Consider the following 27,712-nt stretch of genomic DNA (forward strand, 5'->3'; position numbering starts at 1 on the left):
CCTGCGGGGCCACTCGGCCGTGCCCCGCCGCTCCCGGGCGAGGGTTGCGGGACACCCGAGACCTGCTTCTGCCTGCCTGCGGGTGTGCGGGTGCTGTGAGTGGCCCCCGAGCGCCGTCGGCTGCAGCGGCGGCTCTGTCCTGAGGCTGGCGGGGACCCGAGTGCCCGGGAGTTTCTGCACCCCCTCCTCCCGCGGCGGGAGGTGCGAAGGAAAATACGGTCTTCGAGCTGCTCCGGGATAACGAGCGATGCTGCCGGGCGATTGGAGTTTGCTCCGGGAGGCGCTCACCGTGCTCCAGCACTCGAGAGATCGCCGGCGGACAGCCCGGCTGGCAGCCGAGATTCGGGGACGAGCACCGCTTGCGAGAGGATTATTGTGATCTCTGCCAAGTGCGACTGCGGCCGGCGCTCCGCGGCGCGGTGTTAACGCGCAGACCGGCAGCCGCGTCTCTCCGCGGCGGAGGGAGCCCGCGCAGCCGGGTGAAGAGAGGCGGGGGCACGGGAGCCTGGCGGCAGAGCCGCCTGCGGAGCTCCCGCCGCGTCCCGGGGCCCGGCGGGCAGGACCGGGACACCGCGGTGCCCTGCGGGTCCCTCCCCGCCCGAGGTGGGACGTGTTCCAGGCCCGTTCCCTGCTGGCAGGCGGCGCGGCCGCTCCGGGCTCGCCCTGCCCGCGCGAAGCCGCTTTGCATAAATGAATGTTAAAAGCAATTACTCTGGGAGCTTCGCCTAAACGTGTCAATTAGAAGTTGGCACCTTCGCCGTATCCGAGCCCGAGAGCCGATTCCAGCGAGCGCTCTGGTCGCGTGAAATCCGGCTGCCTTCCAGCCCGACCTCTGCCAGCTCTGAGAGGATCTATTTACAGTTTACAGAAAACAGGATCCGTATTAAAAATGCCCCTTCCCCAGCGAAGCTGTATTTCACAGATCTTTCTGTTCAACCCGCCTGGTTTGAATAAGGGATACAACCCTCTTAAAGGTCAGGCTGTGCCATTGATTTACCATCGATGACAAGATACGGCCCTCGCTAGCCAAGATAGCAGAGAAAAGACATGTATTTAGAAACACCGAAAAATCTTTTGAAAGTCGTAAACCTTAAGTCGTTGATGTGGTGGTGTTCTTGGCTTTTTTTTTTTTTTTTTTTTTTCCTATCATCCACATATTTTTCATTTCGGTAAAACATTTTGAAAAACTGGCAGCCGTGTGCTGAGCATCAGGGGAGGTGTAGCTCTCTGCAGGACCCCCCCTATCAGCGTTAGCCACGCTTAAACCGTAAATATTTCCTGCTGTTGGGGGGAATTTTATTTTAACTGAAGTGGTTCAGGTAAATTCCCTCCTCGATATTTCTACGCTGTTTGCAGTGCAGGATGTATTCAGCCCGGTAGCACTGCATCCACTGCAGCCAGCAAAGCCTCGCAGAGGATGAGATCTAAAAATCTGCATTTGCCAGTGCTTGGACCGCCGCGCTAGCAGGCAGGCATCAAGAACTTACAGGAACCACCACCAAGAAAAAAATGATCATGTCAGTGTGAAGCAGCAGTGTCTGCAAAACCAGTAACAATTTAGAAACTAAAATTAGCTGATAGTTCACGGGGAAGGACAGGCGTTTCTGCTCTCATAAAGCAAGTCTTGCTCTCCTTAGCAAGTCACAGATGCGTTTTATAGGGGTGGTTATTGCTGACCACGGGGTTTGTTAAGGCTCATTCCAGTTGCTACACGTCGCTGTGCAAGCGTACATCGTCAAACCTGTTAAAATAGGTGTGGGGTGCGAGCATCCACACCGCGATCCTGCGACACGTGTACAGGAGGAAGCTCATCATGGGCTCGGTAATACAAAGCGACGTTTGGGCAGTGCTTGATAAACTCATTTTGTAGAAGTGGAAAGCTCGTGCATGGGAAGTGCCTCATCCCATCTGCTCACTAACTAATTACAATTAAGATTGTGGAGAACGGGAAACCTGATACATTTTTGGGACTAGACAGGGAATCGAAGCTTTCTTTGTATGAAGTAAAATTTTTTTCAGAGGTCAGTGGAGCTTTCAGTTCTTAGACATGCAAAAAGCTTCTCGTAGCTGTGTAATGTACCCAGACAAACCAGCCGGTTCTTCCCTTAATCCATTTATCTATATGCAGTCTAGGATAAACGCTGTTCTAAATGTAATGGGGGACTGCACCGTCTGATGCTTTTAGGAAAAGGCTTGACATATTCAAAGTGACCTCTTAACTAACACCGAGATAAATTCCAGACTAAGTGTTCCCAACCGATATTCCAAGCAATTTCTAAGGCAGCTGGAGAAGACTCGCCGTCGAGACGGTCGGGAGAACCCAGAACCCGCGGACCGCCGATTGTCTCAATCTGGCATCACCAGCGCCTGGATAAACCCCAGCAACCCGCAACGCGCCGCGGCTCTTTGTTCGCGCGGCGATGGGACGGGGACGCGGGGCTGGGGGCAGCCGGTGGCTCGGGCGGGGGACAGAGGGGACAGCTCTGCCGCGGTTCCACGCCTCGTGCAGCGCCCGGGGGCTCCGCAATTGGCGGAGAAGAAGCCGCCGCCGGCCGCCCGTGCCCGGGCGCTGCGGGATGAAGGACTCGGAGAGCCGGGGTCCCCTGCGGGTGCAGGTCCCGGTCCCCTCCCCGCCGCGTCCGGCGGAGCCTCGGGGGATGGGGAGGACACGGCTGCCCGCACTGCTGGAGCCCCCGGCCCGAGCCGACCCCGCCGCTGCTCGGGACACTCACAAACACGGGGACACGCGGGGACAAAAGAATATTCTTCCCCCGCCACAGGAAGCCCCAGGGGAGAGGTGGGCTTTGCGTGGGAGCCGGGGGGATCCGCGCCGCCCCCGCCCCTCGCCGGGGCTTCCCGCTGCCTCCTGCCAGCGGGCGGGGCCCCGCGGAGCCGGGACCCCCCCGCAGCCGCCGGCGGCAGCGGTCCCGCCGCCCCCCGGCCCCCGCGGCCGCCCCGCCCCGCAGCTGCTCGGCCGCCGCCCGGGAGGGGACCGGGCCCGCGCGGAAGTCCAGGTGCGGGGCGCGGGCCCCGCCGCCCCCGCGGAGCCGCCGCCCCGGCCCTGCCTCCCGGCGGCGGGGACGAGCGGGGCCCGGCCGGGCGGGGGCTCGGGCGGGGGTGTCGCGGTGCGGGGGCGCATCCTCGGCGGCGAGCGGCGGTGCGGGAGCGGCGTCCAGCTGGAGCGGCGGCCAGAGGGCTGCGCGGTGTCCGGGCTGGGAGCGAGGCCGTGGTGAAGCAACTCCCTTTGAACTTTGGCCAATATTTAATGACTTGGGAGGCAGATAAGATGGGGAATAAAATATTCATGGTCTCAATAAAGACGGGGACCCGGAGTATTGGAAAGATGAAAAACTGTACAGCTCGCAGAAAGGGTGCAGAAAACAGCCATCTTGAATATTTTAATCTCTGGCAAGTGTTTCTTTGGAACAAAATGGATGTTGGAGGGAAACAGCATAGTTAACATTACTGTAGCCTTCCATTTCTAACACCATCCCTCTCGCAGAATTCAGCTGGCACGGAGCAGGGAAACTGGAAGGAACGCCACAGCCTTTCATCTGCCTGCAATGGCAATAAATAATCATAATCTGAATACTGTGGTCTGGAAATTTAGTACCTCTCTAAGTGATGGTGCTTTTTTTACCCACGATTTATATCGATTTGTTTTCATCGACATAAGTCACATGTAATGCTGCAAAAACACTCTCAGAGCTCATGCAACACATAGTAACAATTGCTCTGTGTTCAGCCAGAACACATCGATAAAGATTTTTTTATTTTTTATGATATTGTACATTGTTACCACCACCAAAATCAGAGGAGGTATTCCTACAAATTACCCTGGAAATTGAATCAAGGCCTCGGTTCAGAGTTTGTTTGTGTATTCATGATATGAACCAATTATTTTAAGGATTCATTGTTTGGCCATAAAAATCACTCTAGGCTGAAATTAGGCTTAAGAAGTCCCCAGGATTTTTTCCACTTCTACTAAAATGGGTTAACAGCTGTCTTTATTTTTTCTTTCTTTTCCCCCCACCTCAAACTGATGGTGAAAACAAATACAACATGCTGATTTTAGATTCTTTTTGTTTTCATATAACAAATAGCTTTTCCATAGCTTTTTTTGTTGTTGTTGGGTTTTTTCTCCCTAAAAATTGCAAGGCTGTTAATATGGTAGGCCTTCACAAATTTAAATGTTTTTGTTGTTTTTTTGTTTTCTGTTTTTTTTTGTTGTTGTTGTTTTTTTGGTTTTTTTTTTTTTTTGGTTTTTCTTTACAGAGGAACAACCGACTGAAGTGGGGGGTGTGGTGAGAGCAGAGACAATAAGTCAGTGGTTCAGCTACACAGGCTCAGAAAGGCTCCTTCCCCGGGATTATTTATTTATTTCTTTTCTCGTTGCTGTTTGCTTACTGTGGACCTATTCCTTCAAAGATAAGCAGAGCAGAAACAACACACTTAAAAAAAACCCCAAAAACCCCAAAGACAGCTAAAAAAACATTATGCAGGGATGGCTGGAGACCATTGTCTGAAGATTAAAGAATAGGATTTTGAGACAGAACGGCTTGATTTTATTCACTTATTGGTTTCTATAAAGTCAATTTGGGCAGCAGTTCTAATCCTAATTGCTAAAGATAATGTTCCTGTCGAGAACTGTGCTGTTCTTATTCAAGGTTTTAACTTTTCAAGGAAATTGAGATACTGCATATGCAGAACCTGTTTATTTCAGCATCCTGGTACAGCTTACTTTCTGTATCTGAACATTTTTGCTTTAATTTCTCAGTTCCATACTTTCCCCCATGGATTGATACATAAAAATATATCTAGCACCTCTTCCCTACACATCCTGATGTTGGTACAGCATTTCTTGAGACTATTTGAATCAAAGGCACTATGAAACCAAGCAGCTTCCTAGTTATTTTTCTATAATTGTAGCACACAGGAATCTCTAAAGAACAGCATTTGTGAAAAGCAGAGTGAACAAAATTGCTAAAATGCAAATTACAAGCTTCATCAAAGGCTAAAATTACAAACTTGTGCTTGTGAGAAAAAAAAAAAAAAGCATAGTCTAGAAACAATAACCTAGAAAAACAGACACTGACTTTTTAATGGGCAAGTCTTTTTCTGAAAATGAAGGTGACACTCAGCTCAAATTTTTAATATTATCTAAGATACATGAAGATTACAACCAGATTGAGTAATACTGGGGACTGCTGTAGGGCCCAGAAAGGAAAGCTGTGTTACATTTGCTGAAAGCTTAAGGAACTGCATTTAAATGTCATGGAAATCCGATTTATGTGTGAAAGGCATGTAGGGTTCCAGGGAGGAAACAGGGTGTGAAGAAGGACCGAGGAGATATAACACTGTATTTTGTCCCACAGATATGAAGAACAGAGAAATGTTGTAGAAATAAATAGAAGAAATAAATTTTTTTCTAAATCATAAATCAATAAAATATAACTGACCTTTAAAACTGTTTTATGATTACTCAAAATACATATTTTGCCACAAAGAAATGCATTCACAGGAAGAGAAATGCCAGTATAATATTTTTCCTGTAAAGAATATGACTTTGATTCATGAAGTTCATTTGCCCTAATGTACTTAAAGCATTGTTATATAAGATAGGCTTAGATTATTTTTTTCTGTTAAGTAGCATGTTCCTTTGTCATCATCATAGCTTTGCTGGAAAAACCTGAGAGCTAAATTGCACCTTCATAGTTAAATAGACAGGGAGAGGTGTGGGAATACTTCTATCCACACCTTCCAGAAGAGCAGTGAATATCTGGGAATTTCCAAATAACTGAGGCCAAGGGACTGGTGATTTTATATTTTATTCCAAATGGACAGGATATTCTGGTTATATTATTTTCTTGTTGTGTCATTGGCATATCAGGCTCTGCAAGCAACTCTTAAGTGCTTGCTAGAGTAGTGCATATATTGATAAGGAATACTTGGTTTGACAAGCTGAGAGTTGTTTGTAAATATTCTGCTTAAAAGTTGGTGTTGCTAAATTTCTTGTACTGTTTAAAAGATTATTGTAAAGCAGGGAAGTAAAATGGCAGGATTAGAGTGACAATTCTGGTCTCCTTTTCACTTCACAGATTCTCTGCAAGCATTTCTGGTTTTGTAAGAGAGATGTGTTCTTCAGATCATGTCTTTAAATATTTCCTCTTCTATGGTTCAATTGAAAATAGGCAGTGATAAGTGGTTACTACTCAAAATTAAGATCTTCAGTTTAACATGAGGACATACTTTATCTGATTTTCTTTCTTGGGTGACATAAATATTCTGAAACTCAAAAATTAGCCTTGCAGATGCCATGCATAATTTGCTTAGCCTCGGCAGAGTGAAAGTGATACAGAAAAGGTCTGTGCCATGACACACACTGTGCTCAGTATTCCGGGGCCTCACGGGGTTGCCAGCCCTGAAGTACTTCCAGTATAAATGAGAGATAAAACTTGTAATTAATGATGTGCAAAGTTTTCAGTTTAGACAAATATTTGCAAAAATGTTTTGTTCATTTTCCCTTAATATTTAGCAATGGATTCTGGGTTTGACCGGGTCTAACTTAAAATGAAAAAAAAAAAAGGAAGGACCTTCCTCTTTTGCTTTCCTTTGGGCAGCACAGTCTGGACAAACTGAAGGTGCAGTTTCCCCACAGCTGGTGGGGCCGTGGCTGTCCTTGACTTCTCTCATATGAGTAGTTCACTCCCAGCTTGTAACTTGTTCTGTTATATCATGCTGTCCAGATCTTGAAAAACAAGGATCTTCTTATACCTAACCTAACTATTCCCTTTTTTTCAGTCCTAAAATCCAGCACTTGCTTTTACTGCTGTCACATACTTTTAAAATCCCAGATATGCTGGCTGGAAAGGTAATAATTAGGAGTTTATTGTGGAAGGAAGATAAGATTATCTGTAGTAAAGATTTATTATTAGAAAATGAATAGCCTCATTTTCAAGATTTAAGAGACTTGTACGAATTACCATTGCAGGATGATTTTTTAGTTTCCAGTTCACATTAGTACTGAAAGAACTGTTTGGGGCCTATTACCCAGCTTTTGGAAAGTATTCTTATGGTGGAAAAATTTGTAAGGGATTTGGAAATGAGGACTCATCTGGCTAGTAGATGTTCATAAAAATCTTAATGACTTCAGCAGCCTGAGGCTGTTGAGGCTGGGCTGGGCTTGGCTGGAAACTATTGGGGCTTACTGGAGGATCCTCTCCCTACATGTGTGGAGGTGATAAGGGAAGAGCTGAAAAAAGACTTTGCAATCTTTGAGTATATCTGTGGCTGGACTGACACCATCTCTTTTAAAAATGATTCTGTGTTATAAATCACATTCAAAAAGATAGTGGCTCTAATGCATAGGACAATTCGGAAACTTGTGCATAAAACTATTCAGGTTTTCCTACAAAGGCACTTTGCAGTTTTATACATGCCATTTTCTTGCTTTACTTTGCAGCTTTATGTAAAGAGCATATTCCTCTGAATGGAAAGTGTTTTCAATTTAGTTTGTGTTGCTTTGGAGGGCCTTTTAAGCTAAAATCACAATGTATTTGACTTAAATGGTGACACTGTTATATATGGAAAAGCTGCTTTCCAGCATTTCCAGAGGCTTTTACATACTTCAGTAATTTTACTGTTACTCAGACATCTGTGTGCTTTTAACTCAAAGGCAATGCTGTTGATCTTAGGGGCAACTTGACATTGGTGTTAATATGCAAAGGAGAAATCTACTTTATGGTCAGTTTGGCAGCTGGTTTGAAAAGTGGAATGATACAAACTCAGTATTGGCTTATTAAAAAGAAAAACAACACCTTCACATTCACTTCTAGGCTGGTCTGTGTGTACTGAGCACATGATACAGCTGGGCCAATTGATGCTATTGACAGTTGGGGGTTGTCTCTGAAATCCATGCTAAATTTTCACTGAACATATTTAAATCTGTTTCTCTGTGAGAAAATGAAGGAGATGTTCTTCTCACAGAGCTGAATAGGATGGCCCTCAAGATGAGGAATACTGTGGTGCTGCTGCTAAGAGAAAAAAGGTGCATTTTAGAAAAACTCAGCAGATGGTCATTCTCCCCAGGAAACATTCTCCTGTCTCTCAGCCATGGGGCTGCAGTACCCTGCAGCAGTCTGCTGCCCTGCCAACCTCTGGGGCATTCCTCTGGCAGCAAACTAAAATCCCAGCTGAGTACCATCACGAGGCTGTGAAGTGTCCTGGGAACTGCAAGGTGAGTTGCTGCAGCACGATGGCATCACCACCAAAACAAGACATTTTTTGTTACCCTTACTTTCTGTGAGGTACAGGGCTGAGGAACACGCCACCAAATAAGACGTTTTTCTTTAACTGTTACTGGTTATGTATTAAATCTCTATCTCTGACTTTGCTAAGATTCCTCTTGCAGACAAACAAATTTGCCTGTGACATTACTAACCTGCAGAGGAACAACAGATTTTTGCAACAACACAGTCCACTTATTGCAATGGTCACTGTCATCCCTAAGAGATTTTTTCCCAAATTTGGTGTTTGGGAGACTCTGCTGATTTTGTTAATGATTCAAACTGTTCTTCTCAGACTTTCTGGACCAGGGATTTAGGTGTTGTCTGCAGGAGGCAGCTGGGAATGTGGAGGTTGCTGTGGTCCTCACGGAGACCCCAGAGCATTTGCTGAAGCTCCAACCCCAGCAGACTAGGCAGTCACAGCTTTCGGAGGCAAAAGCTGTCCTACCCTGAGCCCTCAGTGCCCTTCACTGAGGAGCACAAAGAAGAAAGAAACAAACTTGTTTGCTTTTGTGGTGCTGGTGCAGTTGGCAGTAGCTTCAGAATGTTTGCATGTGGGCATATAGACACAAGCCATCCTCTCCTCTCCTCTCCTCTCCTCTCCTCTCCTCTCCTCTCCTCTCCTCTCCTCTCCGATTCAGTCTCCTTCCTCTGCTCTGTGTTTGGAGCAGTTTTTCTGGTGTGGGTCAGGTGCAGCATCCATCCATCCATCCATCCATCCATCCATCCATCCATCCATCCATCCCTCTATTCCTGCTGCTCCTTCAGCTGGCCACACTACTGGCTTAGCTCCTCTGGAGCAGCAGTTCCTGTCAGGCAGCAACACGAGTGCTGTCTGCACAAGATGAATTTTCTCACTCATGTTTTCTCTCCTTCTCTCTCCATTTTCCCTTGGTCTTTTTGCTGGATTGTTTTCTTCTGAGAACCCTCATTCCCTTTGGTCGCTTTCCCATCTCCCCCTGCCCCCTTTTCCTTTCTTTCTTTCATTTTTCTCATTTCTTGTATTCTCCCTTCACTTATTTTTCTCTCTATTATCTTTCCTGTCCTCCTCTGCATTCTTTCAATCCCAGCAGGGCTCGCGCATACAAATTGACCCCCTCCCAGCCAGTAATGCGATCGAAGCTCTTTGTGGCTCCTGCTATCTCTATGGTAACTATCAGGGGGGTCTCGGCAGTGCCGGTAGACCCAAAGCATCGGCCCACGTCCTGTTGTACTGCTGTTCTTGCCAGTGTTATGTGCTGACCACATGGGCCTGACTGCTCATTTACAACTACTTCTTATTAAAAAAAAAAAAAAAAATTGATACCCCAAAGTGCTTAATGGGGAAAACAGACCGCATGCTTGAGCACAAATTTTTGTTGGGTTTTCAGGGTTTTGGATTATGGTTTCTGGTTTCAGAGCTGCTTTGCTTGGTGGGTCTGTTGTTTTCTAATTGTTGTGGAAGTGGCACATTGGCTGTTCCGTGGACTCTGGAAACGATGGTTATGCTGCAAAAATCTCCATTGCATGGGCGGCCAGCGGCGGTGCAGTGGTTGTAACTGCCAGTGCAGACTGAGAAAATATTTACAAGGGGTTTGTATGCTATGAATGTTGTGAGCTCTTGCTTTTCCCCATGCTAACCAGCTTACCACTTACACCCAGTTTCTGGGACTTCTGCAAGCCCGGAGCAACCATAGGATTTGATGGAAGGAATGACTGAAAAACCTATGGTGTGACAGAAGAAATGGACGTGGTTCCTTTTGGTGCTCAGATTTTCCTCAAATAGCCAGGGATGCCAGTGGAGAACTAGGGAGACAATGAAACCTAAGGCTTTGGTAATTATTATTTTTGCAGTACATACAATATTAAAAATACAATTCCTGTCATGACTGTACTCCAAATATTGTTCTGTTGAATTCTTCTAAACCACTGTGATTTTTGTGCCCCCTCCAAATGCATATATATTTGTGCCCAAAAAATTTATTCCATTTGTCATAACTATTAATTCCATCAGCTTTATAGGCAGCAATATATAAAACCTATTACTTTTTTTCCCCAAGATTTTCCTGGCTTTTAAAAAGAAATATTTCATATTTTATATAGCTCTATAAAGATTTCTGAAATTAAAGAAAAGTCAGCTAGCCTTATTATATCCTGACATTACATATTGCTGTATCACTTAGGATGTGCAAAGTCAATCAGTTAACTACACCTTACCAGCCCTTGAAAATTCACTACATGAAAATTCACTACAAACCCAACACCATCCTATTTGAAACCCTTCAGCCCTCAAACAATTAGCCAGCAATGTTGACACTGAAAGCAGCACCTTGTTGTAATCTTTGAAAGGAATAAACTTCAGAATACAATTCTTAGATTTTTCAACTGGCTTCTTAATCCGTATTCATAACTTTATTAATCGTTTAGTTCACTTAAAAGTGCATTGATGGAGCGTTTTACATTTACTTGTTTGTGTATAAATCAACACATATAAACTGCCTTTTTGGGTGAAATGCAGCCAGCGGTGACAGGGTTAACACTGTGGGCATTTAAGTGGTCATAATTAACAGTCCATTAAGATGAATGGAGTAAGTCGCACTTAGTAATGCTGTTGTTTAATTCTGCCTGTTTACAGACTCAAGAGGACAACAGCAAGGGGCTTGAAATTGCCCCGGGTTTGCAGTAAGAAAGCCAGGAATCGCATTTTAAAATAAATTATAACTAAATTTTAAAAAATCATTTGGGGAACACATTCCCTGGTTTGGGAGATTTCTGTTGTCCCAGTTCACTTCCTCAAGTAAGTGGGTTGATACTAACTACGATTTTGCTTTCCTCTGAACAAGTACACCAAAAGAAAGCCCTTACTATGCTTAATCTCCTCCCAATTGTTTCTATAAGCAATGGATTTTGTTATTAATAGCGATGCAGGAGGAACTCAGCTCTTCTAACCTGTGGCTGCTCTTCTGCAGTGTTTAACATCTGATATAAAACCTCGCTATTAATGTTGTCAATCTTGAGCATTAAAAATATGAAATAGAACATAAACCCAACATGCCAGCCTAGAAAGTCTCTACTGTATAAAAACCCCTTGGCTTTATTTGCCTTCCACATCCCCAAGTTTTTACAAAAAGATTTTTCAACTTATTCTCCAGTGAAATTGAAAATTAGTTTTGTTAAAAGAAAGCTGATTTTTTCATGTAATCTCTTAATTCCAAGATGTGAAGATTTAAAAAAAAAATATCACAAGACCATGCTATACCAAGACTTGCTATAGAATCCTGGGTGTTGCTAACTTTGCTGCTGAAGAATGCAGCTTTTGCTGCCAGTCTGGAGTCAGAGCTCTTGAGAGAGCTGGGCCAGGCCCAGGTGGACAATTCACCATTTGAACAAGAATGATTTTAGCCAAAAAGCAGTAGTGAAACTGCTAGAGAAACCTGTCATTTCAAAGTAATATGCAGTTCTTTTTATAAGGTCTCCATTTTATTGGTACAATTTTTTCCTTGTAAAGGATTGTGAGTGTAATTAATTATGGGCAATAAATTGTAAGTGTATTTCATAGCTCCTGTATGTCTGGCTATATGACAGCGCCCAGAAATGTGGTTGTTAAACATACTGAAGAGCAATAGAATAAGCAGTCATTTTCTCTAGATTTTTGTTGGGTTTTTATGGGGGGGGGGGGGGTTATCAGGGTGTCTGAAAATAGTACGACGAAATTTAAAAATTAACAATCCCATGAAATGTTTTAATTACTAATGTCAACATAAATTACTGATACATTTTTCCAGACACAGGAAGGGCAGGGATGCTGCTAAAAGATAACCTTAAAATACAATCATATAATTATGTTACCCATTTTTGTCAGTAATAACATATTAATGAATAAATACAGTTTTGCTTCTGTCTACAGTTTGGATTTCTTGTGCTTTTAAACATAACTTTGAAATTTAAAATTACAATGCTATTTAAAAAATTAATTTTGAAGCTTTGATGACAACTCTCAATGTTAATTTTAGCAAGCATGTGTTTAGTTAAATTAAAATTAGGCCATAGTACCTTAAACTTATTAAGGAGGAAAATGTGCCTGAATGAGCCAGAGTGACTGCAGGCAATCCTTTGGAGAAAATCTCATTTCATCAGGTTTTCCTGGGAAATCATGTTTATAGAAATGTAAATTGATTTGGTTTAAAATAAATTATTTAAAATTAGTTTGGCAACTTGAATTCTGCACATCTCTGATTGATAGAAATTGTTAATATTTCAAAAACATTGAAACTGAAAAAAATAGTCTGAATTAACAAGAAACAGTACTTCATGCAGTATGCCCCATAAAACTGTTTGTTATTTTTCAAAATGTAATAGTTTTTTCATTGATTAAAAAGAGAATCCAAAATAGAGGAGAAAGACAAACTAGTCTTTGAAAACTAGTAGAATTCTTATTCATTAAGCAGGAATTAAAACAGGTTACAGGAATATATAATCCATTGTAAAGAGGAATTTTGGTCAGCAGCTTGAAGGCAATATGAATACTTGTCTCTTTAAAAAAAGGTATGTCTTACCTCTTCTTTTACCTGATACTCCATTCTTTGGTGATTCTTGATCTGTGTCCCTCCTTTAATTCACCTTTAATTGCAACCACTGACAATTTCAGCAACAAGCTCTCTATGCTTTTTCCTTCTGATTGGTACAGTAAGTAGCCACAAATCCTTTGACTTCCTCAGAACATGAGCCATTGGTTTCCACGGATTAGGAGTAGACTGGTTGCAGGAAGTTCAGTAAATGTTCTTCCCAAGAAGTAAAACCATACTGTTTCTTTGTTCCAGCTGTAAAGAACCTGCCATGATAACAACAGCCTTTAAATGATGATGTCAAAATGTCAAAGAGGAAAGTGGCCGTGTGTGAGGTCAGGAGTCTCACTGATGCAGAAAGCAACTGGAGAAAAAAACTGGCATGAGTTCTGGTGAATTTTGGAATGGGTTCAAAAAGTGAATATTTATGAGAGTGGTATAATATATTTATTCTGGATACAGAATCTGCAGGTTTCCTGGTTTGGTTTTTTATTTGTTTGTTTTTGTTTTTGTTAACTAAGGTTAAACACCCCTCTGTATGACTCTCTTACTTCTAGCCCTGTACCCACTTCCTCAAATGAGAAGAAGAATTTGTGACCTTAATCCTTATACAGAACTCCAATTTATTTAAACTAGAGCTTTGGATTTTGAGTTGTGGATCTTGATTTATATCAAGATTGTGGTGATATTTTTGATTGATGCGCATTTTGTATATCATGCACATTTTACATAAGCTGCTCACACACACACACTCACAGAATATTCTGAATTGTGCTGACCCACAAGGATCCTGAGTCCAAGTATTGAGGGAATGGCTCGTCCTTACACAGATTGACAGAACTGTATCTGACTCATACTGCTGGTCTATTCGAGTGTGGTGCAGGTTTGCCTAAAATACACAGGGTGTTCTTTGCAAAATAAAGACAACTGTCTAAAAATCAAATGGTTGTGAGGATGTGCAATTTAAGAAAGAAAAGGACTAGAATGCAGCAGTGTTTTCAGAGAGTAGGTGTTGTCTCCAATGTGGGTAATGACTGACAAGTGCTCTCCCGTCCCTGTGCTTGGATGTGGTCTGGGAAATCTCACCCTGCTTGTTGTTACAGGCAGGATTGCAGGGCTGGTGCTCTGGCCTTGAGTCAGACTCTCACTGGCATCTGTGCTCCCTCCCTGTAGTCTTCTACCAGCAGCAGGAGATGATGGTAAGTAGCACCAATATCATTGTTTTAACGAATTGCACAGCGATTTTTAAAAAAGAATTATAATAATATCTAATATCAATTTGAAGGTACTAAACACCAGAAGGTTTTGGGTTTTTTTAATGTCAGAAATGAAACTTCCAACAGTTCATTTTACTGGCTGCTACATAGGAAAGCTTTTCTGAAAGTTTGTCTAAGGTACTGAGATAATTCTAATGCACAAATGGGCTTTCCTTGTAGGAATAAATAAATTACTAGCTTTCAAAACCAAGACGACAATTAATCTGGGTTCACAGGATGATTTTTGCTTTTACTGGACATCAGCTCATACCTTCCAGGCTGATCTAGGAAGGATTTAAGTTCTCATTTTAAGTAAATCAGTCATTACTTTCTACAAAGGTAGAAAATACAGCCTATAGCTCCCATAGCACTTGTTGCTTGTCTCTGGGTCATACCAGTACGTTGTGCACTTGGTTACCTCAGATTCTGTAGGATGAATTCCTTTGTCCAGGGCTAGGGCTAAGTACAGCTGCCAAGGATGTCTGTGATTCCAGTTGCTCTTCAAGGCACAGGGTTGATTTTGTGATCTTATTCAGTGAATATGGATCACGCATTTCTCAAAAAAAAAAAATTATAGCACTCACCAGAAATGGAGGCAAGACTTTTTTTTTGGTTAATATTTACAATTCACTGCAGATGTTTTTAAATAGGTTGGTTTTTTTCCCCCAAAAGGCTTTTAAAATATTTTAAAATCTTGTCCATTCTATTCATTGAATAAAGAGAGGAAGAAAATCAATAATTGGTCTCTGGTGAGCAGGAGCTTAACTGGCATTTCCTCATTTACATACCCAAGGTAAGAGTCATAAGAGATTCTGCTTTGGAACTAGAGAAAGGCACATTGCTGAGGAAACTGTTTGCCAGTTAGGAGAAGCCTGCCTTTAAACTCAAGCCAGACAGTCCTTCTTGCAACAACTTACTTCTCTTTCTTGGTAAAAATATTGATTTTAAAAGAAAAACATGAATAATGATTTTTTTGTCTTGTTGAGAAAAAGTGAGTGATTTTGCATCATACAATTTTCCTACATTTGTTCTGAGCAGAGGAAAGAGGAGAGTTTCAAAATTTGTGGCATGTCTAGTTCGTGTAAGCTTTGATTCTGTGGACTGCAACCACGTGTGAGAGAAAGACCTCTTGAAATACACGGCAACTGCAAAGGCTTTATATACCTACTCTGTGAAATTTACTGATGGCGTATTTGGATCTTTTCCTAAAACTCTTGCTATGGAAATTTTTGAGGAATTGATGCCATACTATTTACTAGCTGTATGACTTGGCATGGGATTCTCTGCTGGCAGCGCCATGGGACTGGTCCCACCTTGAAATGCTGTGATCCATGTTAGGCCTGGATGTTTGAAAACTGTTTGTCTTTACTGGCAGATGCTGGAGGAAGATCAGAGGTGCAATTAACCTATTTACAGCAAAAGCTTGCACATGACTTAAAAAAACCTTCTAAACTTTAAACCAAAAAAGATTTAGAAGTTATAGAACAAATGACTGAATAGAGCAAATCTGGGTTTAATTAACTGTAAAATTGGTTGCAAATGTTTTCAAAAGCTTATGGGCTGGGAAGTTGCTATTTTGGAAGCTCTCGGCAAGTGGCACAGCTCTCCAGGGAGAATGTGGGTGGTGGGAACGCCAGGCTGCCGTGGGTGATGGAGCCAGGTGCCCCAAGGAATGATGCAGCCTCTCCCAGGAAGCAGCTGAGCCTGGGGCTGTGCGTGGGGCTTGCTTGCTCAGAGGAGTCCAGCCTGAGAGTGTGAGAGTGTTTTAGGTCCTATTGCTGCTTCTGCTGCTGAGAAAACTCAAATCATTTGGAATTTCCAGCGCTTAGAAACACTTCCTTGCCCAGTTGCCTTGGGGCCCAAAACAGCATTACTAGCATTACTGACTTCGGTGTGGACCATCCCTGAACAAAGTGCAGCTGATCACCAACCTCTTGGGATTGTCCCAAATGGTGAATCAGCTCCCTTCCTGGGGATGCCCAGTGCACATGGAGGCCATGAAAAAGCAGGGAAGGGGGAGGGGTTTAAAGAAAGCTTGTGCTGTCAAAAGTTGCAACTGCAAATGTTTGGCAAAACATTTTTCAAGAGGCTGGAACAAGGGCTAATTATAAGAATTGATCATTCTGCTATTGTGACTGAAAGGGGTGACATAGAGGAAAAAGTATTTCCAGAGCGCTTCATATTTCAGATTGTATTTGTTTACTGCAGAGAAGCATCCAAAACTCTCAGCCAAACCTCAGTGCCTAAATAGCAGAGACTGGCATAGAGAGAGTCAAAATACAGTGTGTATTTGTCAATTTAGGTTGCAAATCTAACTTCTGATCATTTCCAAATTATCAGTGGCCATTATAAAAATTGGTTTTGTGGCAGAAGCCTTGCAAACTGAGGAGTTTCTTGGGGAGTGATGGGAGTTGAATGTAAAATAAATTTTGTGTTTACTATCTGAGGAGCATTATTAAGAACTATTTAATTTTCCTAAAAAATTCAGCCTTTGTCTAGAAAAGAGTAAACTCTGAAAAAACCCCAACAAAATCCCCCCAAAAAATCAACCTTTGAAAAATGGCTTAATAATGAAGCTGAGCAAATAATTTAAAACATAATTTATTCATTGTATGTAAATAATGTAATAGATTGCCAAAGTAATAATTTTTCAAATTCTTTAACTAATATATCTCCATTTTAATTATTATCTGATGGATTAAAGTATTTGATACTTGTCTGGAGTAGCTCTCAGTCAGAGTTGCAGTAGCAATAAAAGGATCTGTTTTAGTTCTGTGGTCAGATCAGCATACAGCCTTTTCATTGGAGATTTTTACATGTGTGTATTTAAAATCTTCCTCACATATGGATGTTTGTACACTACATGGTTGTGAAAGCAACTGTCGCAGTTTGTTTGCTGCTTCAGTCAGCAAGCTTTTCCTGTCAGCTCTGATCAATGCTTTTCTTCCTTCATTTCCACTGGTGACCTCTCACTGAGGTTCTGTGATCTTGACCTGGCAGTGCTGAGACTGCTGAAGCTCTTTTACTTGTCCTTAGTCCATGTTGGGAACTCACCTGTTATTATGGTCTTCAAGCAGACCAGTTATTATGGTCTTCAAGCAGATCCTATTTTTGAAGATGACCCTGTATCCTCTCAAAATTACCAGTTTATGCTGAGCACTCCAGCTCAGTGTGCAAACTGGGGGGACAGTGCTGCTCTCCAGGCTCTGCTGCTGCTCGTGGCTCTGCCATCTGTCCGTGGGGCAGGGATGAAGCCTCAGCAGACACAGCATGTGAGAACCTCACGGGTGTCATCATTTTTCACAGCCTTCTGGAGAGATAGCAAAGTCATTTTGGTTTTACAAGTGACAGCAGAGGTACAGAGCCACTGCACTCCAAATCCTTAAAGATATTTAAACAACTACTCTCTGTATAGGTGCTGGCTCCAAGTAGACACCACCTGTCTGATGCAGGTTCTGCAGATCCTTCCTGCCAGCATGGGCTTAATTTTCTTTTATTTGTGAAAGGAGGAAAATATTTGTTTCAGAGTGTAAGACTTCAATCTTAGAGGTTACATGGGTGTTGTTAGGACCTGGTAATTTTACTGTTATGGAATAATGGGGAATTTTCCTGTAAGGCCAGGCGCTGTGGTTCAGAAAACTTTCACCGGCCTAACAAAGTAGAAACATTTACAGGCCTCATCAGGAGTAAGTAATAACTTTAATGGAGCAGTTAATTAGTTCTGCTCTTTTCAGACGGGATCATTAGAATTTAATGAGAATTAATAATTTCATAAAGCATGGAAATATATTGCCCCAAGCAAAATACGGTAACACACATTTCACAGATAGCTATTTTAAATGAATACAGTGACATTTTCTCATACTGTTGGATGATCTATAATATTTTTATGTAGTAACTCAAAATAAAGTATTTGGATTGCATTATAAAGTATGTTACTGTTTCAAGATACCAAGTCCCCATTGTTTATGAATAGGAATATAAACCTAAATACAGCGATGTAAATGCAATTTTTTATCACTGTTGGCTTTTTTCTTGAACATTTAAAGACAAAGAAACATCATTGTAGAGCAGCAGAATTCCTTTGCCATGTGCTGCAATCTCTTGTGTCAGTGTTATCACACTACCTATTGATTAAAACAAGCACATTAATAGTTTGAGAATAAGATGTCATAAAAGCGAGACAGAAAATATTAATAAAACATATATTTGGGGTATTTTAGTTGGACATAATAAGTAATGTAACAAGTATTATGTCTTGCAACATAATAAGTAATGTAACAAACAACAAATAAGTATTCCATATAAGGGGATTTTTTTAGTCTAGCGTTTTATTAAATTATTATCTATAGTTTTTGGGGCATAAAAAGAAGGCATTTCTCACTTCCAGATTCTGGGCCGGTTTAAATTAACCTGTCTTCCACTGATATTCATGAGGTTTTACCAATGTCCATGGGTGAAGAATGGGGCCCAAACACTTTAATAAAGACTTTGGAAGTTGCAGAAAAGAAGGAAGGAAATTCCTTCTGTATATGCTATAACTGCTGATGTGTCTTTTTCACAGAATTTTTCCTTTGCTGCTTGAACATATGGATGACATCCTTTATTGTATTCATTGCAAATTGAAATAGTTGATCAATAAACCCAAATTTGATGGATGTTATGCACTGTTCCTCTGAACATGGCCTGAACTTGCAGGCTAAACAAACATAGCATAAAAAGGAGGCAGCCAAAAAAAGGTGTTGATCCTGTCCAGCCCCCACCCCTGTGGTGTGATGTAACATATGTACATCCAACACAGTGAAATCAACATAAAGATGGTGCCATGGGGCAGACATGCAGACTTGCATAGTTTCTAGTCTTATTCCTGAAAGAATTAAAACTTGGACTAAACATGTCAGAGTGAGTAAGAGCAGTAGATCTCCCCTGCCACTGGGGCTAGGCTGTGGTACCCTATCATTAGAGCACTGTTTGTGGGGAGATCTGAATTCCTCATGCTGTAGCAAAACCTAGCCAAAGCACAGACAGATCAAACTATTCAGCTTTTCATCATGGTCCAACCCATTTCATTTTTCAAAACTGCAGAGCAGTAAAATGAAGCATTCTTTCTTGTTGGCTCTTCAGAGAGAAAAAAAAAAAAGGCAAGAGAAAACGCTGGCTCAAACTTCAAATGCATAATACATCTCCCATCACAGATGTGAAAGAAAATTACCTACCAGATCTTTTTTCAGTAGGAGTTTCTATTTAAAGTGAAACATGTGATCATTACAGTATTTCAACAGTTAGATGAAAAACTGCTGCAATATATACATATATGTATATGTATACAAAATTCTGCAAGAGAGGGCTACTTGAAGTGAGCATTCCAAGTATTGGCCATGCAAATATGCAACAAACTACATTCTGCTTCTCTTAATTTTTCTTATTAACTATTTTAGATTTAAGACTATGATGCATTTTTTCTCAGCTTCTTTTTCATCTTCCAAGCATGATGTTTTCTGTTCCTATAATGACTGCTATAATCTGTTCTGTTCCTATAATGATTCTACTGCAGCAGCACTGAGGCACTAGTGGCTGGAAATCGAGAGCTACTGTTTCTGTATAAAAAAAAGAGAACCTCCTCCAGAAAGCTGGCAAATACAAGAATATAGAGAGGGGACATGTGGGCACAACAGAGCAGGGAAGACATTGCAGTGGCACCACTTGTTGTATGTGCAGATGTGAGGGGTGAGGTTTGATTTGATTACTGCTCAGTAATCACTGGGTGGGGAGTTGAACAGGCACAGGATGTGGCAGCATCTTAAAGGCCCTGGGGTCTGATGCCAGCTGGTACCTGTGAGCAGCACTCAGAGGACCCTGCCCACTGCTCCCACTGCTTCCTCTCCCATGCTGGATCATGTGCTGGAGGTAGCCCAGGTTTGGCAGCAAATGGTCTTTTTCCATTCCTGTTCTGAAAGAATTTTCCCCTGCTCTCCCTAAGCAAGTGGGAAGGTAAGGGAAGGAGGAGGCATCATGTCTGGGGCCTCAGTTACTCCTGAGTTACATTTCTACCTGCTTTGGAGGCATTGGTGCCATGAAATGACCATGCATTCCCTGTGGGAGGGCAAGCAATGGGAAACTCCCTGCTCTTGCTTGCAGGTAGCCAGCAGCCTTACACTGCTTCTCCTGACTGGCCCTGCTAGAGACATTCCTGGTCTTTTCCTTTTGAAGTCTGCCTTACACCTGTCTCCATCTTGACAGGGGTCAGGGCCACGAGAACAATTGCTTTTCACTCACATAATGGGTCTTTCCTCAAAATAACGAGCAAAGAAAATGAATGGCAATAACAGCTTTCCTAACCCAGATCTTCTATGTTGTTTGAATGTTGGTTTAGGCATTAATTAGAGAGAAATGAACATCATCAGTTCTACACTTGATCATATATCCTATGATCTAAAAACTAGCTACTTGATCCCGTCAGATGATTAGTATGTTATTGCTGTATTTTATTAATTATTGATGCCAAAGTTTTGTTTTCAGCATTTACAAATCCTTGTAGTCAATTAACAGTAAATGAAAAAGTTTCAGTTTGGTGAGAGCTAGTGTATTTATATTTACTAAGCAGTTTATTACCATATGCTGAATATGTTTGTACTTATGTATTGCACCTACAAACTCCATTAAAAGAACATTAAAGCTGCAAAGTGTAGTACTATGAAATTGGGAAATGATGGTGTTTTCCTGTGCAAATTTAAAACTCCAGAGAAATCAGACCTGCAGGTTAGCTGTCTGGACACTGTATACAGTGCATGAGGAGAGGCAAATCCTCCAAGTGGTATTTATAGAAACTCATGGTCTGCAAGCCACCTACACTCACTAACTGGGGGTGCAAGAGACAGGGCTCCATCTGAAATGTGACTCTCTCCAGAAGTGAAGCACCTATCTGTGGTCAGGAAGGAGCCTTCTTGGTGTGTGCAGGACCTGCAGCCTAGTCTGTGCTCCTTTCCCAGGGGAGACAGGCATCAGGACAGTCTCCGAGGGAAAGGTGTGTTGCTGAGGAAAACTCCTGCACTGCAGTGAGATTTCTATTTACTTCAGGGAGAGTGTAACACCCTGGCTGCCACAGGGATGCTTATGCATTGTGAGTATGATTGTAACTGGATAAATGTAGGAATGTTACAGGAGTGGCTGACAGACTTGAGGGCTCCCTTTGGCACCACCTCCACTGCTGGGTATGAGGTGCACTCTTGGCCACTTTCTGTGGCTCAGTGGATCTTCACTTCTTTGCTCAACTTCGGCACAACCTCAAAATTAAGGGGTTAAATGCACCCCCACAGATTTGCCCTGTCGATGGGATCTAGGAGTGTTTGAACTCCCTTCAGTGTGTGGAGAAGTAGTCTAAGACTGCTGTTCCTGTGCAAGTCCTCAGTGAGGAAACAATTTTATAGAAGGGATTACTGCTGCTAACTGCAGGGGCATCATAAAACCAGTGATCCCTGCCCCACCTCTGGAAAGGGAGGCTGGAGGTAGAGAGAGAGTTGCAGACAGTGCACACCAAAAGGATGCAGGTACTGCAGCCCAAGGGAAGAGAGGAGCTGCCACGAGCAGTGAGAGAGAAGAACTGCCCATGTCCTCTGTGCACTTCTCTAGCAGAGGGCTGAGGACTGTTTGCTCTTTAATGAAAGTTGAAATTGTTTAATTTATTTGAAGAAAGGCTGGGAAGGCAGGCAGAAAGCTCACAAACACAGACCTGGTTTGACCTTGTCTGTTGTCCTGTTGTTCCTCATTCTGGATGGCACAGTCCTCATTCTGGGGCTACTGTTCATATGAGCAAAGAAAAGCTTCACAGTGAGCAAAATTCCAGCTGTTTCAACCAATGGAGCTACAGCAATAGCCTTTTCCTTGCAATGGGTTCATTGGAAGGTTTTTGCCTGCTGCACTGGCTAGAAATTATTGAACTTGATTAAAGTTCCTGGGACTGGGAGCCATGTAAATAATAGAGGATTCAGGCAGCACTTTAAAATGCTGTTTTCACATGCACATAAATCCCATTTAGCAGCATTTTTGTCAAACTGCTCCTTTATGTGATGTTCCATATGTGATGGCATAGGAGCCAAGCCTAAAATTTATTCTTTAATGTGTTTCAACCTCAACTTCTGTCTGAGTTCTTTAGCTGGTGTGAATTCATGTAGCTCCTTTGGCTTTAGAGATGTGATGATTTACACCAGCTGAAAAGAGGTTCCCTCTTTCTAATGTAATTTCCTTGGGTCTTTTTCATGTGGTATTTTCCTGTCATTTCATTCTTCATTCTTTTCCAAGAATCTTAAATGTTTCACTGTAAACATTAAAAATCCACTTGTGTCTTTGGCATCCATTATAACAATAGAACTTGTTTTTACATCTCTCGGTGGTACAATATAGAGGCATTGCCAAAAGCTATCCACTATCATTACAAACATGGGAATGGAAGACATATATAAACATAGAACTGTAACCCCTTTCTCGAATAAGAGTTTATAATAGCAACAGTGAACTTGACCCAATGCATTTCCTGTAGGGATAAGGTGACCTGCAGGGGTTAATGGCCCGTGGCTTTGCCTTGGGCTATCATCTCACCCAGCCAGTGATTAATCCTGGAGAAATGCCCTTTGCTCCCATCATTATCCCTTAAATGGAACCTTTAGAATTCAAAATGATTTTGGAATGGAATTTACCACTGCCCTGCACTCCATTCATTGCAAGGAACTTTACTGTAACTGCATGTCACACTTGCATAAATAACCTTCAGAGGGGAAAAAAATAAAAAGAAAGATGAAAAGACTGGCCCAGAAAAAGGAATAAAACTCCAGTGCAGGCTACCACTGCTGGTAATATTCCAACAGCAGGGTGATTCTATAACAGGAGGCTAAAGCTGCTGCAGCAAGTGGAGGTAAAAGAGTCCAAAAGTATTTGATGTTTATAAGAATTTTCCTGTGCAAGCATTAACTGTACCATACTTTCAGGCAACAATGTGTTATGGTTTTTGTTTTGTTTACTTAGCTGCTTCCCAGGCATATTCTTGACAAACTAGGTTTTCTTAATAAACTTAGGATGGCAAGGTGCCTGCACTGGCAACACATGTTCTGAAGAGCTGCTGAAGGAACTGGTTATTCCTCTGGACAAGCAAAGTGCAAGAGACTGTGAGTGTTGAGGTATTGTTCTGCTTCAAAGCCAGAAAGCTTCGGTTCATCTGCTGACCTCTCTTGCAGTTCTTTTGTTTGTAAATTGTATCTGTTAGCTAAGCAGCTCAGATACAGCATATTGCTTAAATTTTATTCCTGAGAATGGAGTAAAATCTGTGGTAGTAAAGCAATCAGTGACCTCAATCATGCCTATACTCCCCTATTAATCCATCTGATGTAGGCTTCATGCCTGGCTATATTAAGGCACACATGCCTAGTACACAATTGTAGAAACAATTTAATTGTAGAAACATTTAATTGTAGAAACAATTAAATCCACTTACTGTTTTTTATCTTTTTATAGGCACGAGTTTCCTCATACACTGTTTTAATCAAGGAATGTTTCAGACAGGAGGATATTCAGCATCATATCATATTGGTTGCTGGACAACCAATTTAGCATAACTCTACCATTAATACACTGGTGACAAAAGTCTGCAATGCCGTTCTTACAGTCCCCTGTGTCATATGTACTGGTCACATGCACACATCAGTAAGAAGCATATTCCTAATGTAGTTGGACTAATTTTATGTGTGGAGCCATGTAACCTGTTACATGAAATGACTCTGGTGGTAGTGGTCACCCAGTGTATGGCTTTATTTTGATCCTATTAAAGGCCATTTTTTATTCCGTAGCATCTTGCACACTTTTTGGTTTTTTTTTTACTTTATCGTGGATCAACCTCAAGCAAGACAAGCTATAGTTACTGCACAGTTGAAATATTCTCTGGCTGGTTCAGGGTTAACAGAGTTTGGGATGGTCTCCAATAAGCTTCTCACTCGTCCTCTGATGTGTGGACAGCATGCAGCAGAGTGAAGCAGGGCTGTCCCACTCCTGGGCCTGGCTCCTGGACACTGTCCCTGTGTGGTACTTGTCTGCCAGAAGCTGCTGACTGCACCATAGAGCAACTCCTAAGCAGATATGGCTGTGGTCTCCTCTTGCTCTTTCAATGAGTGAACCTAAATCATGATTTTGATGGAAACTGGCCTTCCACACTGTACCAGCATTCCCTGCAGATGGTATCAGGAGTGGTTTCTGATAAATACAGGTGATGGTGTGGCCCTTCTCTGCACCCTTAGCTTGCTTGCTGAGCAAGCTGTGATGCACTTTGCCTGGTCTCTGGACTGCATGGAGCTCTGGTCTCAAACCCATGAACAAAACTTTGTGGATCAGTGGCTGAAGGTAGTCATAGGTAGAAGGTCAGCATTGGAGGAACACACACACTGAACAGTTCTAGCACTTGAAGCCTAGACTTTCATATTCTTAGGGTTTAGTTTTTAAAATATTCTCCAGCTCCTTTACTCCTGCAGTAGCCAGAAAAAGCTGTGTTGTTGTGCCATGGCTTTCTGTGGCTGCTGGGCCACCTAGCAGGGCCAGAAGCTCAGTTCCCAGGTCTGGGACCAGGACTTTCAGGTTCTTTGCTGTCAAAGTTTCTGCTCTGCACGGTGCCAGTCAGATCTAACATAAAGGCAAACAATACAAATGTGATTCTTTGGCTTGCTGGCCTTCTTTCTTGATGACAATCTCATCAACCTCTCTTGTATCTCACTCCCCAGTCATGGTATCTCAACTAAATTCTAAAGTGACTGCAGGATGTGGAAAGATGCAAGACCTCTCAGGATACTGTTGGAGAGCTGTATTAACCAGAGAATGCAAATATGGACCCTGGAGCTACCTCTAGCTGACCAACTCCCTCATGTTTTGAAATATTTTCCCCATGCTTTCCTTAAATTTTCTTTATATTCCAAAATCAAGCTAAACCTCTGACTATGTTTTGGTAAGCTGCCTATTAAGTGGGCACTAATTGTACACAGAGATTTAGCATTAATCATGTAAAGTAACATGGGAAAGGAAGAGAAAACGAGGAGTTGGTTTGTTTGTTTGGGTTTTCCCCATGATGCTGGAAAAAGGCATTAAATATTTTGGGAATATTTGATTTTTTAAAATGAGATTTTTCTTCCATCTTATTTTTCATCAAGACTGTATACATTATACAATAATATTTTGTATTATCAATGCTTATATCAATGCTTATAAGATTTTTTTGAGAAGTCTTTGTTTCTTTGTTAAGAGAAAGCAGCTGCTGAGCATCAGAGATTCCTAATATATTTATTAGCAATGCCAGGTATCAGAATAGATGCTACATATATTCATATACATAAGTGAATTGAAAGAGGAGGGGTGCATGTCTTTATTTTTGGGAGTAGCTTTAGTTCTGGAAATTAGAAGAAAAAAGCTTACAGTTAAATTTTTAAAGTGTTGCATCTGTTAGGAAAAAAAGGAATTTTGTCTGAAAATGAGTGTTCTGATTCTAGTTTATTGGGAAGGAGAAAGAGTAATAAATTGTATCATGTTTACAAGCACCTGTGCAAAGTGTTGCCATATGTGTAAAACCTCAGGGCATGTGGGGCCATACCATAGTTGGGACACCCATCCTTCCTTCTGTTTTTTTGGAGGAAGGAAGTGTCTTGTGCCTATCTTAGGACTGGGAGAGGCAGTCTGGGATGGGACCAGTGTTACCACAATTGCTATAACATCAGGATTATCTAAATCAGACTTGTGTCATATTTTTTTACTTAAAGACAATGAAATTCCTTGTTGGTTTCACGTCTTTCTTCTTTTCTTGCAATGCTACCAGCTATGAGAAAACATTTAAAACAACCATATGCCCGAAAATAATTCATTATGAATTCTGTTAAATTCTACTAACTGTTTTCATTTTACCAGTCTTAGAGCCATGTTTCATTGTGTGTTTGGAGGGAATCAGGCACCACAAAACATGAAACCTGAAAGAGACCTCTACATTTTATTAGGGTATAAATAATGGTAATAATTTGATGGAGCTCCTTGAATAAAACAACAACAGAGTGGGGTTTGGTTTACAACATCATACCATGCCTTGTCTGTAGAGCTTGTGCTGCAGATTGCTTTCCTGCAGATTGGCTCCTGCCAGTGAGAAGGTCATAAATGCCCACCTTAATCACTGGACTCCCCTAATTTAATCCCCATCTAGGGCACCATGTACTTTTTAAGATGCAACTGGTAGAACTTTAAAGAGTGGAAAATATGTTCTTATTAAGGTGTAGTTGAGGCTGCCATGTGCCAGTGCAGGGGCTGGTCCCAACCGTGTTAATCATAAGGGAGCAAACAACAGCCCTGTAAAGGCTTCACTCTGCTGAGACACTGGACTGTCCAGGACTCATCTAAAATTCCTTTTGTTTCATAAAATAATTTCCATCTGTTTAAAACAAGGCCAGGGAAGGGAGAGAAACTACAAAATTTCTTAAAACAAGAAACCAGAAATTTTTGTCAACTGTAATTATTTTTTAAAGTAAGCATTGTTTCCAATTAGCTCCATAGGTTGGATTGTATGGCACATGGATGGGTGTGAACTTCAAGTATACTTACTCTGTCTCCTCCTGCCTCTGCTCACAAGGAATTCAAATACAAAATATCACTCTGGGAAAATAAAATTGAAAACTTAATTGGTTGACTAATATTTTGCCCTTTCACTTCCAGCACTGTATCTAATCATCATGACATTTAGCTAAGGGGATGCATTAAGAGATATGTTGCCTTTGCTGGTGCAATCAAATAGGCTGCTTTCTAAATCACCTGGTAGACAGCCTTTCCACTGGCAATATAATGTCTCTGTGCTCATTCCCTGGTACAGAGGTCCCTAATCCCAACAGAAGGGGACAGGGACATGCAGTGAAGCTGTGCACCAGAGATCACTCCAGTGCATCCCCATAGCTAGTGACCACGTGTATTCCCCAGACAACATTTTCAACAGGAGAAGGGCAAATGGCCTTCTGGAGTAATCCTTATTTCCAGAGATTTGAGTGCAGCTGTCAAGGAAGGGCAGCAGAGACGGTATTGTTCCACAGAGACTTGTGGCATCATAGCCATGTTGCAGCCATTTATCATCAGCCTCTGTCATTCCCAAACCAGGGCCTCTCACATGATAACACAGAGTGCCACTGCTCCTTTACTGACTTGGTCCCTGGTTAATCAGTTTGTTCAGGTTTTGAATGCTGTATTCAAGCATATTTTTAACAATGAAAAGCTCTCTGTGCAAAAAGAAAGGTCCTACGTATTTGAGTCACATTCTTTTCTCTCCAATCATTTCAGGTTTTGTGTCACTTGATTTGTACTAGCTGTGGCTCATTATTAGAAGTATTTGTCAGTGTGGGCACTAAGGCACGCACAGCCCTACATGTGAAATTTAATTATGGGAATTTCCTATCCATTCCCTTGAAATATTGTTGCTTAAAACTTGATAGAGTGAAGGTTTTGCAAATTGAAAGAGAGAACCATGAAGGAAGATAGACAGAGGAATAGACAGAGGGGTCCAGAGATGCCTGATGTCTGGGGATTGAAGAAAAAAGCCAGGTTCCCTTAGGAGCAGTGAATGACCTCGGAGCCA

At 42.0% G+C, this 27,712-nt stretch overlaps 1 long non-coding RNA gene across 1 annotated transcript; it reads right to left on the minus strand.

The window, feature by feature from the left end:
* Positions 1-23,908: 23,908 nt before the first annotated feature.
* LOC128815928 (uncharacterized) lies at positions 23,909-27,081 on the minus strand. The gene is made up of 3 exons (XR_008439751.1): positions 26,902-27,081; positions 26,695-26,745; positions 23,909-24,744 (listed from the first exon to the last, which is right to left on the minus strand). It is a non-coding gene; the product is annotated as an uncharacterized LOC128815928 (long non-coding RNA).
* Between the last annotated feature and the right edge of the window lie 631 nt (positions 27,082-27,712).

This window comes from Vidua macroura, chromosome 1 (genome assembly GCF_024509145.1).
Source record: "Vidua macroura isolate BioBank_ID:100142 chromosome 1, ASM2450914v1, whole genome shotgun sequence".
Taxonomy (NCBI): Eukaryota; Metazoa; Chordata; class Aves; order Passeriformes; family Viduidae; genus Vidua; species Vidua macroura.